This window comes from Camelus bactrianus, chromosome 15 (assembly GCF_048773025.1).
Source record: "Camelus bactrianus isolate YW-2024 breed Bactrian camel chromosome 15, ASM4877302v1, whole genome shotgun sequence".
Lineage (NCBI taxonomy): Eukaryota > Metazoa > Chordata > Mammalia > Artiodactyla > Camelidae > Camelus > Camelus bactrianus.
Genome location: NC_133553.1, coordinates 64073578 through 64092305, shown reverse-complemented (window position 1 = coordinate 64092305; position 18728 = coordinate 64073578). Strand labels below are relative to the sequence as shown.

At 43.3% G+C, this 18728-nt stretch overlaps 1 protein-coding gene across 1 annotated transcript in view; it reads left to right on the top strand.

Moving 5' to 3' along the window:
* The window catches only part of LOC105075793 (retroviral-like aspartic protease 1), a 100095-nt gene that overhangs the window by 44274 nt on the left and 37093 nt on the right, over positions 1-18728 (top strand). Inside the window, 1 exon segment of the mRNA XM_074341279.1 lies at positions 13136-13223. The gene's annotated coding sequence lies outside the window, so the exon portion shown is untranslated.

The window sequence follows — 18728 nt, the reverse complement described above, 5'->3', positions numbered from 1 at the left end:
CGGAGGGGAACCTGGAGTGGATGGTTCATAGTGGAACTGACTCCAGCTGAGGGTCTTTGAACATCAGAGTAAGGGGGATGGAGAGCTGAGTTGCTCTGAATAATATGAGGAGAATTTAGTTTCCTGAGGGAAGGGGGACTCCTCCCAATTGAGAGAGGGTGAAGGAGCCAAGCAACATGGTAATATAAAACCCTTCTGTCTTTTCATAACTTTAGGAAAGGCTAATGAACACAAAATGATTTGATTGTTTATATACGTGTATATTTTTATTTTTGGTAAAGCATAGAAAAAACATGCCCCGAGTCCAACTTCTGGGACATGTCAGAGCAGAGGGAAGAGACCAGCTTCAGGAGGTGAGATATGAGTGAGATCAAAAGTCCAGCAGGAGCCAGAGCCAGAAGGGATCGTTAAAAGCATTAGCCTCTGGGAGTTTGCAGAAATTGTGGGAAGGTCATTGGATAGGGGGACCCAGGCAGCTTTTATAACATGCCCAAGAACAAGGTGGTTGCAGCTGACATCTGATTGCTCTAGTGCTGTGTAACTCGTAGAATGTTTAAAAGTGATCCACGGATTCCACACCGCCCCAGATCTTTCTTATGGAGGTCTATTTGTTGGGCTCCAGGAACCTTCTAGATACTCCCCTTTCTGCCTAATGGAAGCCATTTCCAGTGCAGAGTCCAAAAGGGAAGCGAAACTTCCCAACAAAGGGCTTGTCATTCCCTTCCTTTCCTATAATTTATAGAGCCCTGGGGACACTAATCAGAGCCAGAGAGCTGTGGCCTCCCCAGCTACACCAGCACTGAGTAGGGAGTGAATGGAGGCAGGACAAGTCTTCCACAGAGTAATGGGACCTGAAGACTGCTCTGAGCAAGTACCTGAACAGATACTGACTCCAGTGGGTGCCTGAAAGCAAGAAGCCAAGGGCAGACCCAACAAGAGCCACACTGAATAAGCTCCCCCATGTTCCTCAGGGAGGGAGGCCCAGGGGATGGAAGAGCCTGTAGTTTAGTCTCAACATCCACTGTAATTCCAAACTTTGAGGACAGTAGAGAAGAGTGGGCTTTGACTGCTCAGTGTCATTGTCCCTTCTGAGGTAAGAGCACCTTTATTTTTTTTAGGGGAGAACCACCTCCTTCCTATTCTCAGATCAGGTTCTGGTGGAATAAAGTCTATCCTTTGGTTCTGGATGGAGGACACAAGACTGTGCCGGTCAGAGAACAGCAGTTAGCATGGGCATGGTCTCAAATCCAGGCCAGTCAGGCCTCTGGATGTTCACTGGGACTGTTAAGAAATGAGTTCTCATCTTTTCCAACTGGGCTGCCAAACCTGTAGAATGAACATAACCCTGAGGCCGCTGGAGGCCGCCTTGCTACCCAGGGGGCGTTCTGAAGCCAACACAGATGAAAGCTGAGCTGCGAGATAGAGAGAGGTGGAGACCAGATGGCGTCTTTTGGGCACCAGGATCTAACCCTGCCTTAAGCTAGTCTAACTCTGGATGTTTCATTTACATGGGCCTAGGCTTTCCTTTTTTTTTTTCCTTTTCAAAGTTTGATTTGGATGTTCGTCACCTGCAGCCAGTTGAGTCTTAATACATGTCATAAATTTTATATATAGTTCTTATTGTAAAGTGTGGCTTGGCTTTTCTTAACAGACCTTTTTATCTTAAAGTGCTGAATTGTAAGTTTGCTGTATGAATCAAATGAGACCATATATACAAAGAACCTAGCATTATCCTTTGTACGTAGGAAAAAACCCAGTAAATATTAACTATAGGAAGGAAGGAAGGAGGGAGGGGAGGGAATGGGAAGGAAGATGAGATGCTGAATTAAAGAGAACCCTGAAGTGTCTCCTAGGAACCCTCAGACCCTGTGCGGTCTTCCTATTCTAAATGCCGCTAGCGCCCTATGCTTTCCTCTCAGAACCCTTCATCATGGTTTGTAATGATATGTTTATGTAATGTTTTGATTAATGTCTGTCTCCCTCACTGACCTGGCAGTTCCACGAGGGCAGTGGTTTTGCTCACTGTTATATCCCCAGCAGCTAGTCCAGTGTGTGGCATTCTGCAAACATTTTTTGAATAGATTGTCAAATATATTTTCCCAAATTGGACTGACCCTCCTTGATTATTAGGGTTAGAACTGTGGCAGAATTGGCAAAATTAGGGAAAGCTGTCCCTGTCCCTTCTATATCTCCTGCATTACCTACACCCCCAACACACATACAGAGAGTTTTGTCTTAATTAGTTCTTATATTGTTATTGGGTCATTTTATTGAGGAATTAAATAGTTCTTGCAGAAGAGTGGGTCAGGTCTGTGTGATTAACAAGCAGTCTTTGTTGTTCCTTTGTCTTTATAAAATCATCTGTTTAACTGGGTTAGTTCACCCTCACTCAGGCTCACCCAGAAATGTGTGGGAGTCTACAGGAGGGTCGGTGAAGTTGATGAGGGAGAGGTCCTGGATGCTGGAGACTTACTCTCTAGCAAGAAACAAATGCAGTAAAATGTGACCCCTGGGAGGGAGGGTAACCTGAAGCTCACTCCTTCCTCCAAGCCCGACTCTGAGCTGGGCCCAGCGGGAGCTCCAGTGCACCATCCCGCCCCCCTGCCTCGCCACACAAAGCGCTCTCCTCCCAGCTGAGGCTGCGGCTCATCCCTTCCCCCAGCCTGCTTTCCCTGAGGTGGGGAGTGCTTCCCAGGGCCCATGTGACTTCCACTGGCAAGTGACGATTACAGACGGTTTACCAGTCAGTAAAACTGCCAAAGGCTTTTGTGCTGTAATAATCCTTTTCCTGTTTAAAACTCTGGGGATTTTCTACTGTTGCCAGTAGTTTTTCAAGTCAGCAATTACGGTGTGGATTATGTAATGGCTAGGTATTAAAAATAGAAAAGACCAGAGTTTGCATCTATTTTAACCAAATCAAAACAGTGCAAAGGGAGGGGAAAGGAGGAGAGGGAGAGACCAGAGGAGGAGGGAAAAAGAGATTACGTGACTAGAAGCAGTGAGATCGCATCATGTGACTGGACAGTCCCGCCCACAATTTACTCTGCCCTGTTACTGCCATTCTTGGCCCTGTACTCCCATCCAAGGCCTCCTCCAGGAAGGGGCCCCAGCAGAGAATTCCGAGGACCCAAGACCCTCTTGTATATTCCTCAGCTCAGCCTTGGGGGTGTTTGCCTTCCTCTGACAAGCGAAGTTGACTAAGAGGGGAGGGAGTTGAATTTGATGTCCATCCCACAAACCTCCAAGTCCAGGACTCCTGTGTCTTGATTTCCAAGGTCTTAGTGCTCATCTTGTTTCTCTTGTTGCAGTATTAGCATCAAGGGGTGGTTTATGGGGAGTCTTCAGCATCTCAGATCTCTATCAGTCCCTTGCAAAAGCCCCCCAGTGTATCTTCAATGTAATTAAAAACTCTGTATTCACTATGAAAGATGCCTTTAGATGCTCCCAACCCTCCCACTTCCCCACCCCTACTCCTCTTCCTGCTGGATTGCCACCTCTGAATCCTTCATCTAGGAATTCCGGCTACCATGGGTTTGTTGTGTGACTTCTCACTAATCCCCCATCCCCACCTTGAATCAAGAAATCTTTCTATTTTCCTGGAGACCTATTGAGTTACTTTAAGGATTCTCTAATGGTGGAACTTTAGATGCCAGGTAGGTCTGGAAGCAGAGGGTGTATTTTTGGAAGGAGGACTTCTAAGGGCCTGCCAGACCACATCAAAATACATCAGGCTTTCTACTGCGTCACCACCTATACGGAGGAACCCACAGAGGGAGCTGTTTTGAGTTAAGCACTTATAGTCTTTGAGCCTGCATAGAGTCCATGCTGAAAGTACCCTACTTCATAGGTGTCAGGTGGCAGGGAATGATGGATACTTTGAAGAAGCAGCTCACTGTTTGCAAAGATTGACCCCCAAATAGGTTTAGTATAGTTAGAGAGGCCTGAAAGTAGCTGCAGTGGAATTACCTGCAGGGAATGTTAGAAAGTTACCTCCTTGTTACTTCCGTCCACTCTTGCACCTACCCCATCACACTTCACTCTCAAAGCCTTCGTTTGTACTGGGGGTGGTAAAGAGTGCCAGCAGCTCAGAATAATACTAGTTCCAGCTCCAACCATCCTCACCCAGCACTGCCCAGACTAGTGGAAGCACAGTGAGAGGAAGAGAGCTCTCATCTGGGGGGCTGAGGCGTCATTTCACTAGATAGGAGGGAGGATCTGGGGACCTTCCTTGGGACCTTTCAAATCATAATACCAACCTGGACTGGGAAGTGCCCGTGGGGTGTTACGTCTCTTGCAGGTTTTTAGTTCTCTGCTGCTGGATTCCTATCCACATTCTCACCAGAGGCTGACTTTGGTAAGGACTACCTAATATTTGATACAGTCCAGATTTTAATTCTTCAATCCACTATGTCCATTAATGCACTTGAACATGCCTGTTCTAGTTCCTGGCCTCAAGTGTAGGCAGTATCACTGTAGCATGAGTTGTCTGTTATCTGGACAGGCTGACCACTCCACAGCATGTAGTCATTAGATGTTGGAGGTCATAGTGAGTATCTGCTCTCTACATTCCATCCCATTCCTGAGGCTTTGAGCAAGGTAAGGAGTCCACTGAAGTGCCTGCCTTAGGGGCTGCCAGGGGCTAGAGTCAGTCCAGGACTAAATCATTAGCAAGATCCGCAAAGGAACCCTTTCTGCCTAAACTCAGCTCTGCTGTGGCCTCCTTCTCGCTCCCACCCCCACTCCCATGGATAAGACCGTAAGGAGACATCGTAACTTGACCACAGCAATGTTGGGTATACTGCTCATCTCAATCCTTTTCCTGAAAGAAATCACCCTTTATATCATTAAAATATTTAATGGGTTTCCACCCCCCACCATACACACCTGTGCCTAGGTGGTGCTTCTAGTGTCTGTTGCTTGAGATAATACTGATGGTCACAAGCTGGTGTGCACAGGGTAACATATTTGAATGGATTTTATTTTTATTCATACAACTGCATGGACAAATTTGAGACACAGTAGTGTTTATGTATGTGGGACAGTCATTTCGGCCACAGACAGTGCAGGGTGTAAATGGGGAGATCTCTTGCATTAACTTCACTGCCAGGGGTCAGAGCTAGACAACTATCTCCCTTTACCACACACACCACCACACCCCTTGGACCCCTTCTCTGTCTCGTTCTGACATTAGATTCAGAAATGAGTTTGGGGAATGAGTCAGGACAGGCTGAGGGTTAGGCTTCAGCACTCTGTCTACTTGCGGCAACTCCTCTGACCGAAAGTCCCAAGTGGTAGGAGTGGGGAGAGGTGGTGTGACCTGATATGACTCCAGACACACCTAGAGCTACTCTTGTCGCCTACCAGAAGATTGGGGAGAGGAGGCAGGGAGCAAGAAGAAGAGGGAAGGAGAGAGGGAGAAGAAGTGAGGAAGGGGAGGGAAGGAGGACAGGGAAAGGACTGAGGGGATTAGAGGCTGAGCCTTGGGGCTGGGCAGAGCCAGACTGACAGGGACATCTGTGCCCACCTGGGGCTGACAGGCCAGGCAGAATCTCATGTTCGAGGTGCTGAATCTTGGGGAAGTAAGCAGGGGGTCTCTCGGCAGCCTGGTTCAGCCTGGGAGTAAATCTGACTCTAGGCTGACCAGGGTTGCTAAACAAGGGGCAGTGCCAGCCTGTCTTGTGCTCTCAGCACCCTCTTTCCTTCCAACCAGACAGACAGGCCTAGGCTCCAAAGACTCATCTGTTTTGTCACAAAAGGCAAATGAGTAACAACTCACTAGCACTTATGTCCTGGGATTGCATTTTAAAAGGACACCTTCAGACTATTACTTTTACTACTACTATAAATATTGCTAAAACTTAACTTCTTTAGTTAATTTTGGTAATTTTAAATTTTTTCTCAAAAATTTTTTTAGAAAGTCAAAGTTTAAAACCTATTAGTATAAAATTTTCATAGTCTTCTCTTGTTTTCATATCTCTACTATATTTAATCTTCCCTTTTTCTTTCCCAGTATTGCTTATTTAATGCTTCATGCCCCTTTTTTATGATTAGTTTTGTTGGAGGTCTGTTTTCTAAGAAGCAGCTTTTGTATTATCTCTATTGCTTTTTGTCTTCTGTTTCATTGTTCAACTTTTTAATTGGTTTTAACTAGTTTTGTAATTGAAAAGTAATACAGTCACTTTCTCTTACAAAAAGACAAGTTACCCAAAACAATGGACAGAGGATTAAAAAAAGAATTTTATGTGGTTTATAAACATAAGACCTTACTTGCAAGTAAAATAATGCTCTAATCGTGGACCTCTAGGCTTAAATGGGGAAGAGAGACATCTTAAGAGTGAGTGCGCTGTGGAGGGAACCCTGGATTGCAACCGTGAGGCTCAGGTCACAGCCTGTGTTTTACTTACTGGTACAAGGCACAAATGTCTGTTTCCTCCCCTGTAAATTGTGACTAATAAAAAATGGCCCCACCTGCCTTACTTCATTGGCTGTGTCAAATCAGATACTGAATGTAAAGGAGATAAAAACATCAGAACTCCCACTCAGCCCTCTGCCCCCAGTCTTTCTTCTCCTGCAGGTGGCAGTAGGGAGGGGTTGTGGATGAACCCAGCCTGACCTCTCCAGGCTGCATACCAGGCCCTGGCCCTTAAAGGAACATTATTTTGAAGAGAAGGAAAGGATCTTATTCTCTTTAGCTCACTGTGCCTGCTGTCTTATCTCTATTTCAGCTGGGTTTTATTTTTGATTTTATGTTTAGATTTTATAATTCGTATTCTGTGGAGAAGTGGGAGGGGTAGGTGTGCTGGAAACAAGCCCTAAGAACTGAGAGTCAGGAATGGGTGGTCTGCATAAAGCAGTTCTTTAATGTTTTGGTCCTAGGGCCCTTTTATGCTCTAAAAATTATTGAGCACTTCAAAAACTTTTATTTATGTGGTTTATAGCCATAGATATTTAACCATAGTACAAATTTGGAAACAAATGTTAAAAACTAAGGCTTTAAATGTAGTTAATTATTTTGAAATAATAGTAATACATCCTTTACATGTTAACATACTTTTTATTGAAAATGTGTTTTCTAAAAGAAAAAAATTAGAAAAGTTGTGTTGTCGTAGTTTTGCAAACCTCTTTAGTGACTGACTTAATAGAAGACCGTTGGATGCTCATACCTGCTTCTGTATTCAGTCTGTCATGATAGGTTGCCTTGGTTGGAGTAGATGAATAAAATCTGGCTTTATACAGATTTGTAGTTGGAAAAAGTAGGAGTATTTTAATAGCTTTTTCAGATATTTGTGAATATCTTTTTTGACATGTCACTAAAATTGGACAAACGTGTCAGTTTCTGAAAGATTAGTTGCAGTGTGAGATCTGAAGCCATATCAGTGAATTTCTCATACTCAGCTATATTAAATTTCATTGGTCTTTCTTGGATTTTGAATGGGTCTTTTATTCATGCTTGTTATTTTTAACATCGTGCATTGGTCATTTGGAAAATAATGGCTAAGTGATTCATGCAGATCTTCCAAATGTAGACACATTTCAGTTCATAATATCACATTTGTTAACATTACGACTGTTTCACCAGCAAAATCTTTAGATATTGGGAAGCTGTCAAGCTCATTCTAATTTTCACTTGATGGCTCAAATTTTATCACTGGCAAAAAATGCTATCAGTTGTTTTTCTTGATTTGACAGACTAACTTCATTCATTTTAAAGAAAATGTCTGCCAGTTACCCAAGTCTCAATAATCATAGTTTGTCAATCGTTCTAATAAAAATGATGTTTCATGAAAAAAGCAAGTAGTTCACCTCTCAAAGCAAACAGTCCCGTAAATGCATCCAGTACATCAGTGTGCAGCAGAAGTGCTTCGCAGGCTAGTGACAAGATGTGCACTCAAGGGTCACATTTTAATAAAATTAATAGTTATTGCTCCATTATAGACATTCTTATGTGATGACAGCCTTTGTGTTAAAACATAAGTGCTTGGGGGTGAAGAATATGGCTTCGTTGATTTGTGTTAAGGCCCCAGCAGTTGTATCCACTGTTGCTTTTGTATTATCAGTGCAAATGTCAACAAAGTGAATACTGCAAAAAAGACATGGTATTATTATAAAAATGTCCTTTACCTCTCAGACCACCCCGGAGTAGTCTTGGGAACCCCGCAGGAGTCCAAAGATCATAATTTAAGAGCCATTGATGTGTGTGATCATGGGCAAAAATAGCTTGTGGGCGCGAACACCTGTCAGTCTCCCTGGGCCTTGTTTCTCAACTGTAAGAGGGCGTGGGTAGATCCTCAGTTTCTCCGCACTGTTGGACCCTGTTCGCTTGTCCTTGAAGCCACTTCTCCCCAAGTAACTGTGCTGCTGCCCTCTTTTCTCCCTCCCTTTCTCATGTCTCCTTTTCTCCCCATAGCTCCTCCTCTGCCCCTTCGGCCAGTCTTCTAGGTAGGTGTCTCCTTGTTTCACCTCCCCCTTTGCTCCCTGGGTGATCTCCCCTCCCTGGTCTTTAACCATCACCTACCTGCAGGCTGACAGCTCCCAAATCTCTGTTTTTAGTCCAGATGTCTGTCCTGGGCTCCAGGTCTGTGATTCCAGCTGCCCCTAGTACCTCTCCACCTGTATGCCTTATAGGCATGTCAACAGGCCAGCAGTTTAGAAACTGATTTCATCATCTTCCACCGCACATTGCCCTCTTTTCCCGAATAGCCAGCCTTGGTCAATCCTTCAGCCACTCAACTACTTAGGCCAGAAGCCTAGGAGCCCTGCTCCCCTTACTTGGCCCCATTACTTCCATCATCTAACCACCCAGGCCTATCAATTCTGCCTCCTGAGTATTTTCCCAATCACTCCCTACTCTCAGGTTCCACCACCACTGCCTTGGACCAGGCCCTCATCATCTCTTACTCAAACTGTTGCAGGAACTTTCTCCCTGGTCCCCGTGCTCCCTTTCCAACCTCTACTCTGTAGCTTAGGCTGGAAACCACAAGAGTTATCTTCTCACAGGGTTGTTTTTTTTCCATTAAATAAATACATATTGTGTACTTATGCCAGACACTGTGCAGGGTGCAAGACTTACAACATAGAACACGTAGCCTCTGGCCTCCAGCACTCATAGTGTATAAAGAGAGAAAACAATCCAGGACACAGGTAATCAAGACACAGTGTGATAGGGAGAAATTGGGGGGTGCTTGGGAATGCCTAGAAACCTTAGCTGAGGGTTAGCTGAGTCCAAGGGGTGGCCAGGGAACACTTCCTGGAGGAAGCAACAGACTGCACATCTGGGTAAGAGTTAGCCAGGAGTGATCTGGGACTGTGGTGGTGAAAAAGCTTCCCTGGTAATTTGATTATCTCATTTCCCTGCTTAAAGCACCCTCTGAGCTTCACCACTGTCTGCAGGATAAAGTCCAGATTCCTTACCATGGAACACAACCTTTGTGGCCTCATCTACCATTCCCCTGTATTCAGCCTGAGTTGCTTTCAGTTCCCCCAAACCCTGGCTCCCTCCCTCCCAGCTCCCGGCCTTTGTACACACGATTCCTCCTGCCCTCCACCCTTCCCACCCACTCTGAGTGACCAACGTCAGCTGACTCAGGAGACCTTTCTTGACCTCTCCTGTATAGACTTTGTGGCTCCATCTCCTGTGGTCCCCGCCTGTGTACACACCTAGACTCCTATACATTCATCACATCACTGTATGTCTCTGGCTCTTGCTCCTACCTGCCAGTGCAGGATCCCAGGTACCTGCCTAGTTCCCACTCGCTCACCTTGTGAGCATTTTAGGCATCCCCAGGGTGTGTGTGTCTCCCATGTGCTGGTGGGTAAGGTGAGTCAGCTTAATCCTCTCCCCCCACCCCCAGCTGTCTTCTCCCCTCTTCCAGCTCTGCAGCTTCCCTTTGCCCCTGCCACACCCCATGGAGCAGTCAGTTCTGTTGGACATTGCAACACCCATCGGGCACCCCACACCTGCTAGGAGCCAGACATTCCCATTGGCATGAGGTCAGCCAGCTTCACTATAAGAGCAGGGCTACGGGGCTCTGGTGCCCCATTGCCTTATAGAGCCATGGGGTTTGGCTGCACAGATACGTCTAAGTCACAGCTGCCACCCTAGCTCAGAATTAACTCCTTATTTCCATGAAGCAAAGCTTTGTCCCTGGGTCAGCTCATTGTACCTGTCTCCTTCCTTTTGAAAATAGTCTTTTCCAATAGGCCTCCCAACCCTCATGCAGCTATGCTCCCAATGGTCTGCCCACTAGCGGGCTAGACACATGTGACCTGCGTTGCCTTCCATCTCCAGCCTGGAGGCAAAAAATGTACGGATATGTATTTATTTAAAATAATAGAGAGGGAGGGTATAGCTCAGTGGTAGAGTGCTTGCATAGCATGCAAGAGGTCCTGGGTTCAATCCCCAGTACCTCCATTAAAAAAAAATAAATACATAATTGTCTCCCCACCCCTCAATTTTTTTTAAACAGGTTATATAAGACTGAACACAGCTTCATCATTAAAAAATGCAAGCAGTTTAGAAATACATAGAATAAAAAGGTAAAGCTCCCCTTCCATCCCTCCCGTTGTATCTTAAAGCTTACATTACTGGTAGGTACTGGTTGATTAATTATTTGGTGGAAACGTTCAGACTTTTTCCTCTGCATTTACACATATCTGTGGCTGGCATAATATTTGAGAAGCTAACCTCTTTTTCCCTCCCTGGATTTTCCCCTTTTCCACTTTCACATTCATGGAGCTTATTTCCTCTTGAGCCAGCTCCCCAGTTTAGAAAATGGAATCACCCAAAAGCTTACACACTTAAGGAGTCTGCAGGATTTGCAGAATAGCTCATCAAAGAAAAAGAATTCTCTTGCACAGGCGAATGCCTTGACTAGCAACAAGATAGAAGAAGGATTTTACCTGAAGTGAGAAAACCCCCAGCCCTTTGCAGCCTTCCCTTCCCAGACTGGTTGGGGGTAGGAGACACAGGGGAGAAAAATCTGTGGTCTCCAGAGTCCCTTTCTGGCAGCTCTCCTGGGCAGGCAGGAGTAAGACCTCAGAGAGCCGTAGTCACATGGTGGGGCAAGGCTGGGGGACACAGGCAGCCTGGTCCAAGATTCCTCGCTGCCCATAGTGGCACTAAGCAGTGGAGGCTGCTAGACCTGGCCTCGGCCAGCTTCACAGCCACCTCCTGTGTTCCGTGTCTGGCCCTTCTCAGTGTTCAGACACTCCTGGAATTAAGTTGCCTGTTGTCAGGAAGGAAGCTTGCCGTAAACATTGAGTTGTGTTACAGAAACAAGTTTGGCTTCTTGCACACCTGAAGTTGTGACCTGAGGTCCATTCCTGTGGCTTGTACCATTCATATTTTGCCACTTATGGAAAAGATTTCATAATACATCTTGGAGATGTTTCCATAGACATAGAGATAGATTTATCTTATTCTTTTTTTTAAAAAAAACAATATTTTTAAAAGAATACATGCTCATAGTCAGAAATGCCAATACCAAAGGAGAAAGCAAAAGTTCTCCAGTCCTCCACTCCCACTCCCTAGGTGTAACTGTTGCTCGCTGCTTCTTGAATGTTCTTCTAGAAATTTTTTTTGCAGAAAAAGGCATGCATCTATTTCTAAATAGCTCTTTTTATACATGAATAGTCTCAAACCACATATACTTATCTGAAACTCATTTGACTGTTTTAACAATTTGACCTTTATTGTGAAATACATTCTATTATTTAAGTAGATGTAGTTCGACTTTATTTCTTTCAGCGATGCCCAGTATTCCATAGAATGGATATGCCACATGTGTTTAACCAAGTGATTGGCATAAGTTTTCGTATTTTTAGCTATCACCAATTAAGGGCACAGTGAAAATACTAATAGCTAGCATTTGTTGATCACAGACGTCGTGCTTTGCATGTAGTATGTCATATAACCCTTGTAACAACCCAATGAGATAGGCCTTGTTATTGCCCCTGCTTCACAAAGGGACTAAGTCACAAAGAGGTCAGTAACTTTCCCATGGTCACATATCTGGTAGGTGGTAGATCTGGAATTTGAACCATGCGTCAGGTCCTAAACTCTAGATACAGCCCAGCCCCTGTGTATATGCTATGCACCTGTGCTAATATATCCATCGAATACATTTGTAGCAGTGCAACTGCTGGGTCAAAATCAGTGCGTGTCACACTTTAGTAGTGGTTAGGAGTTTATTTTATGAAAAGAGCAGTGTGCTTCTTAATCACGTACGGAGCCCACTTGTTTCCTGAGAAGAGAGGGGCCACACCTCTTGTGCCCAGAAACCTCACTGGGTAAGGGTGTTTTCTCTGCAGTGACTGGGCATCAGCTCTGCATCCTGTCTGGACTTCTCCTCTGTGGGCTGGACTGGGCTCTCAGGAGTCTTGGTAACCTTGCTCATGCCCTCTACCTCAGGTCGCAGCCACAGGCCGCCAAAGAAGTCTGCCTCGAGACTCCTTTTCTCTCTGCACCTTCTTGGTCTCTCAAGGGTGAGGGTACTTCCCAACTAGAAGACTGCCTGGACTCCAGTTTCCCATTCCATCTTCAGGAAGAGAAAATGATAGCCACCTAGAGAAACATAGTTGGCCACTCTTTCCTTCCCCACATGCAACTCCTTCAGATAACTGCAAGGGGGCATCAGTGTGGGACTTCCAGGCCCAGATCCACACCTGCACATAGGTGGGGTGTTAGAGTGTGTGGCATGGCTTCTCCGTGGCTGTGACTTTTATAGGACTGTATCAGTGGTTCTCAAACGGGGGCAACTTTGCCCCCACCCACACCAGCAGGGGACATTTAACAATGTTTGGGAATGTTTTTGGTTGTCACAACTTGGTGCAGGGAGTGAGGTGGGGTGTGCTGCTGGCATCTAGTGAGTAGAAAGAGGTCAAAGATGCTACTAAACATCCTACAGTGCACAGGACAGCTGCTCACAACAGTTATCCAGCCCAAGAATTTAATAGTGTTGAGGTTGAGAAATCTTGGGCTACAGAAGAGCAGACAGTGCCCAGCACATGGCTGTCACCATGACACTCTCTACTTTTGTTAACAGTGACAAACGCTTATGTCTTGGTTCACCTGTGGCTTGCCACTGTTGTAAGTGGTTTACACCCATTAATTCCACTGTACCATCCCATTTTACAGATGAGGAAGCTGAGACATGGAGCTGTAAAGTACCTAACTCAGGGTTCCCGTGGTGGCAGTCTAAGCTTGGCCTCTCACAAGGCTCATGGCAAGTGTTCCAGGACTTCTCTCTCTGCTGCTTCAGGAACCTTGGGAGCACAGGGATTGTTTATATCAATACAAAGAGAAAGAAAGAACAAAGCAGTGACAGGTCTTCTCTATGATTCTGACACCTCCGTTTCTTTTTTTTTAATTTAAATTTAAAAAAATTGAAGTTTAATTGATTTACAGTGTTGTGTTACTTTCTGATGTACAGCATAGTGATTCAGTTATACATACATATATATATATTCTTTTTCATATTCTTTTTTCACTATGGGTTATTACAAGATACTGAATGTAGTTCCCTGTCTATACATTAGGACCTTGTTGTTTATCTATTTTATATATGATAGTTTGTATCTGCTAATCCCAAACTCCTAATTTATCCCTACCCTCGTCTTTCCCCTTTGGTAACCATAAGTTTGTTTACTATGACTTTGTCTTCTATGAGTGTCTTGTTTTCCGTCTCTTTCTGTTTTGTGAATAAGTTCATTTGTATCATTTTTTTAGATTCTACTTGATATCATATGTATTTGTCTTTTTCTTTCTGACTTAACTTCAGTTAGTATGATAATCTCTAGGTCCATCTATGTTGCTGCAAATGGCACCATTTCATTATTTTTTATGGCTGAGTAGTATTCCATTGTGCTTTATCCAGTCATTTGTCAGTGGATATTTAGGTTGCTTCCCTGTCTTGGCTGTTATAAATAGTGCTGCTGTGAACATTGGAGTGCATGTATCTTTTTGAATTCATTTTCTCTGGATAGATGCCTAGGAGTGGATTGCTGGATCACAGGGTAAGGCTATTTTCAGTTTTTTAGGGCACCTCCATACTGTTTTCCATAGTGGTTGTACCAATTTACATTCCCACCAGCAGTGTAGGAGGGTTCCCTTTTCTCCACCCTCTCCAGCATTTATTGTTTGTGGACTGTTTAATGATAGCCATTCTGATTGGTGATATGCCATTGTAGTTTTTAATACATATATTAAATAAATACAAATATATAAAAAGTATATAATATATATATTTTTTTAAGGTACAATCTTTTATTTATTTTTTGAAATACCATCAGTTATAATGTGTCAGTTTCTGGTGTATAGCACAATGTCCCAGTCATGTGTTAATATATATATTTTTATTAAAGTATAGTCAATTTACAGTGTGTCAATTTCTGGTGTACAGCATAATGCTTCAGTAATACATGAACATACATATATTTGCTTCCATATTCTTTTTCACCATAAGTTACTGCAAGGTTTTGAATATAGTTCCCTGTGCCATACAGTATGAACTTGTTATTTATCTATTTTGTTTGTATTAGTTAGTATCTGCAAATCTCAAACTCCCAATTTATCCCTTCCCACCCTCTTCCCCCACTGGTAACCATAAGTTTTTTTTCTATGTCTGTGAATCTGTTTCTGTTTTATAAATAAGTTCGTTTGTCTTTTTTTTTTTTTTTTTAGATTCCACATATAAGTGACATCATATGGTATTTTTCTTTCTCTTTCTGGCTTACTTCACTTAGAATGACAGTCTCCAGGTCCATCCATGTTGCTGCAAATAGCATTTTATTATTTTTATGGCTGAGTAGTATTCCACTTTATAAATATACCACAGCTTCTTTATTCAGTCATCTGTCGGTGAATATTTAGGTTGTTTCCATGTCTTGGCTATTGTAAATAGTGCTGCTGTGGACATTGGGGTACATATATCTTTTTGAATTAAGGTTCCCTCTGGATATATGCTGAAGAGTGGGATTGCTGGGTCATATGGTAAATCTATTTTTAGTCTTTTGAGGAATCTCCATACTGTTTTCCATAACAGCTGCACAAAACTGCATTCCCACCAACAGTGTGGGAGGGTTTCCTTTTCTCCACAGCCTCTCCAGCATTTATCATTTGTGGACTTTTGAATGATGGCCATTCTGACTGGTGTGAAGTGATATCTCACTGTAGTTTTGATTTTCATTTCTCTAATAATTAGTGATATTGAGCATCTTTTCATGTGCCTATTGGCCATCTGTATGTCTTCTTTACAGAAATGTCTGTTTAGATCTGCCCATTTTTTGGATTGGGCTGTTTGTTTTTTGTTATTGAATTGTATGAGCTGTTTGTATATTCTGGAAATTAAGCCCTTGTCAGTCGCATCGTTTGCATGACTCCTCCATCTCTGATGGCTTGTGTATTTTTTTCTTCAGAGGGTTTAACTGAAGTGAGTACTAGTTGCAGAGATTATAGACAACCATGAAAATGCACTTGTTGAGTTTGCATGAAAAATCCTCATGTCACTCCTATAGTGGTCTAAGTCTTAGGGCTCTTTCAGCCTCTGGGCCTATAGGCTGGGTTGCTTGGGTAATAAATTTGCTTAGACTTGAGAGCAAACTTTATCATCCAGGAGGACAAGGAGGAGCTGGTGAGTCAGGTTTGGGACACCAGGGGCACAGGCTGTTCTGACTGGGCCCATAGTTTGGATGAAGGGGGTGCCTCTCCACAGGACACCTCCAGTAGCCAAGACGGGAAGTTGTAAATGAGGTGAAGATGGAGGAAGAAGTGGGAAGGGATCTGTTGGATCAAAGCCAACTTCACACCAGAGGAAATACTTACTAATTATAGGATGCGGTAAGATTGGCTTTGCCTCTGAGTGTGGGAGCAGTAACTTGTGCTTTAAACAAACAGCCCCATCACTGAACAGGAATTAGCAGCAACAGTAGACATCTTCACAGGACCAGACTGACAAGTGGCCCACAACACACAGCCTCAAGCCTGGCCTGGACCAGGGCTTGGATGGGAGCAACACCTGGGGAGCCAGCCAGCCCATGCTTGGGCAGCCCACAGAGGTATCAGCACAGAAGTGACACATTCATTCTTAGGCCATTTGCTGAAAATTTGTTATGTGCTGGGCACTGAGAGGAACACAAAAGAAACGTAAGACACAGGCCATACCCATAGTCAAGAGAATTGAGGAGACAAGTTTATGATTGAAAAATTAAAACAGTAGTACATACCAGGGGATTGGTTCCAGGAGTCTCCCTGGCCCCCGCCCACCTTCTTGCCAACAGATATCAGAATTTGTGGATGCTCAAGTCCCCTATATAAAATGGTGTAGTATTTGCATATAACCTATGCACATCCTCCTGTGTACTTTAAATCATCTCTAGATTACTTAAAACACCTAATACAATGTAAATGTTATGTAAATAGTTTCAAGTATAATGTCAGTAAATAGTTGCCAGCAAGGGGGAAATTCAAGTTTTGCTTTTTGGAACTTTATGGAATCTTTTTTTCTTGAATATTTTCAATCCTTGGCTTGTTGAATTCGAGGATGTGGAGGCCCAACTGTATATTATGTGTAAGGAATGTGGATGCTCAGAGCCAAATAAGAATTCTGGACCAGGTAATAGAAGGGAGGGAGGTCTGTACCACACTGGGGTGTTTCTTGTAAAATAAAGGAAACACAAAGAAGGATAAAGAACAAAATTAAAAATCATACTAATAACACTTGTCAGAAATATATTGTTACTGTTTTGGTTACATCCTTAAAGATCTTTTTTCTGCACATGTATGTGGATATATACACACATACACACTTCATTACATAAATGGGTTCATATGTTCATATGGTACATACTTGTTCTGTGGCTTGCTTTTTATACTTAGCAATAAGTTGCGAACAGTTTTCCTTGTCAGTAAATACAGTTATGATCTCTCATATTTCACCTTGTACCTACCATGATTTAACTAATCCCTGGTTATTGTCCCTTTAGGTTACTGCCAGTTGTGGCCTATGTATAACACTCTGTGCACATCCTTATTTTTGTCCTTAGATTGTAGTCTTTAAGCAGAATTGTTACATCAAAGAATATGTACACTTTCAGAGACTTTGATACGTATTGCCTAGTTGCCTTTCAGAAAGGATACATTAACTTAGGCTCTCTAGTCCTACCACAGTGTCTCTTTCACTGCATCCTTCTCAACACTAGGTGTTATTATTATTTTTTAAATTGCAAATTTGATAAGCAAAATAGTGTTTCATTGTTACTACTTTATTTTTCTTTTCCTTATTATTATTTTATTACTTGGACTTTTTTTTATAGGCCAGTTAATCATTGGTAATTCTCTTTTGGCAGATTTTTTTTAAGTGCTTTATCTAGTTTTCTATTGGCATTTTTTTTCCTTTTCGTTGGTGTAGTATTTTATTATTATTTAGTCTGGTTTATTCTTTTTGTCATTGATTTCTAAGAGTACTCGATGTACATTCAGACTATGACCTCTTTGTCTTTTTTATGTTACAAATATTTTATCTTAGATTGTCATTTGCCATTTAGTTTTGTTCACTATTTAAGCATTTGTAAAACTAAAATGTCCTTATGATCAAGGTAGTCTTTCTAGACCACTGGGCTGGAGGTGGCCGTGACTAGAAGCAGGGAGGCCCATTGTGGCCCCTGCACTGGTACCAAGGTGGCAAGACGGCGTCCACACTCAGGGCCAGGCTGGGGAGGATTAAACTGTGTAGTTCAAGACAGAGTAGAGGTGGCATAAGTGAAGAAGGAGGATAAAGGAGTCTGAGTGACTCACAGAGTGGTGACCAGTATGACGGAGTGAGCAGGTGGAGGGTGAGCCAGAGTCGGGAATACGGCTGCAGGAGGGCTTTGGGGGGGCAGGGGCAGATTGCTATAATTCCCCTAGGGATTGTCTGTGGAGGCTCCAGGTGGAGACAACTCTTCGGTATTTGGATCTCTAGGCCTGTCCTGTTTCTGTCTTGGTGTCAGGCTCAGAGAGTTTTTCTGCTGCAGAATTATAAATGTACATCAATTTTCTCTTAATACTTTAATAGTTTCATCTTTTTGTTTTTTAGGATTTTTTTTAACATTTAAATTTTAATCTAGAAGGAATTTATTGTATTTTGGTGAATTGTGAGTTAAAGATTTAACTTTATTTTCCTGAAGTACTAATGATTAAAATACCTATTCTTGCCTTCCTGCTCTGAAATAACACCTGCATCTTACAGTGTATTTCCATGTACATACCCAAGTCTGCTCTAGGATTCTCTCATGTGTTCCAGTGCATTGTCTGTTTCTACACCAGCACCATGTGTTCTGGTCACATTTTCTTTAAAGATATCTAACAGGTGCCAGGGTGAGGTGTACTTTACCTTAGAATTTTCTTTGCTCTTCTCAGATGGACTTCAGGATCATTGTGTCAAGCCCTGCTCCTGTTGACTGCACAGTGGGAACTGGAAACATGGGTGACCCCAGGGGGACCCTTTGTATTCATAAGCACCAGATACACCAGGAATTGGGTTTGGTGAGGCCAGACTTTATTCTTGTTATAGAAGTCACATGGCCTCTTTGGGAAGAAGCCCCTCACTGCCACTGACTTTCACTTGGGGAACCCCCCAGTCTCTAGCCCAGAGACGGTCCTGTGGACCCTCAGAGCCCCTGTGTTCCTGCTGTGTGTCTTCTCCAGCACCCAGCCATATACTCCGCACTGTAGCCAAGCCAGCCTATACTGG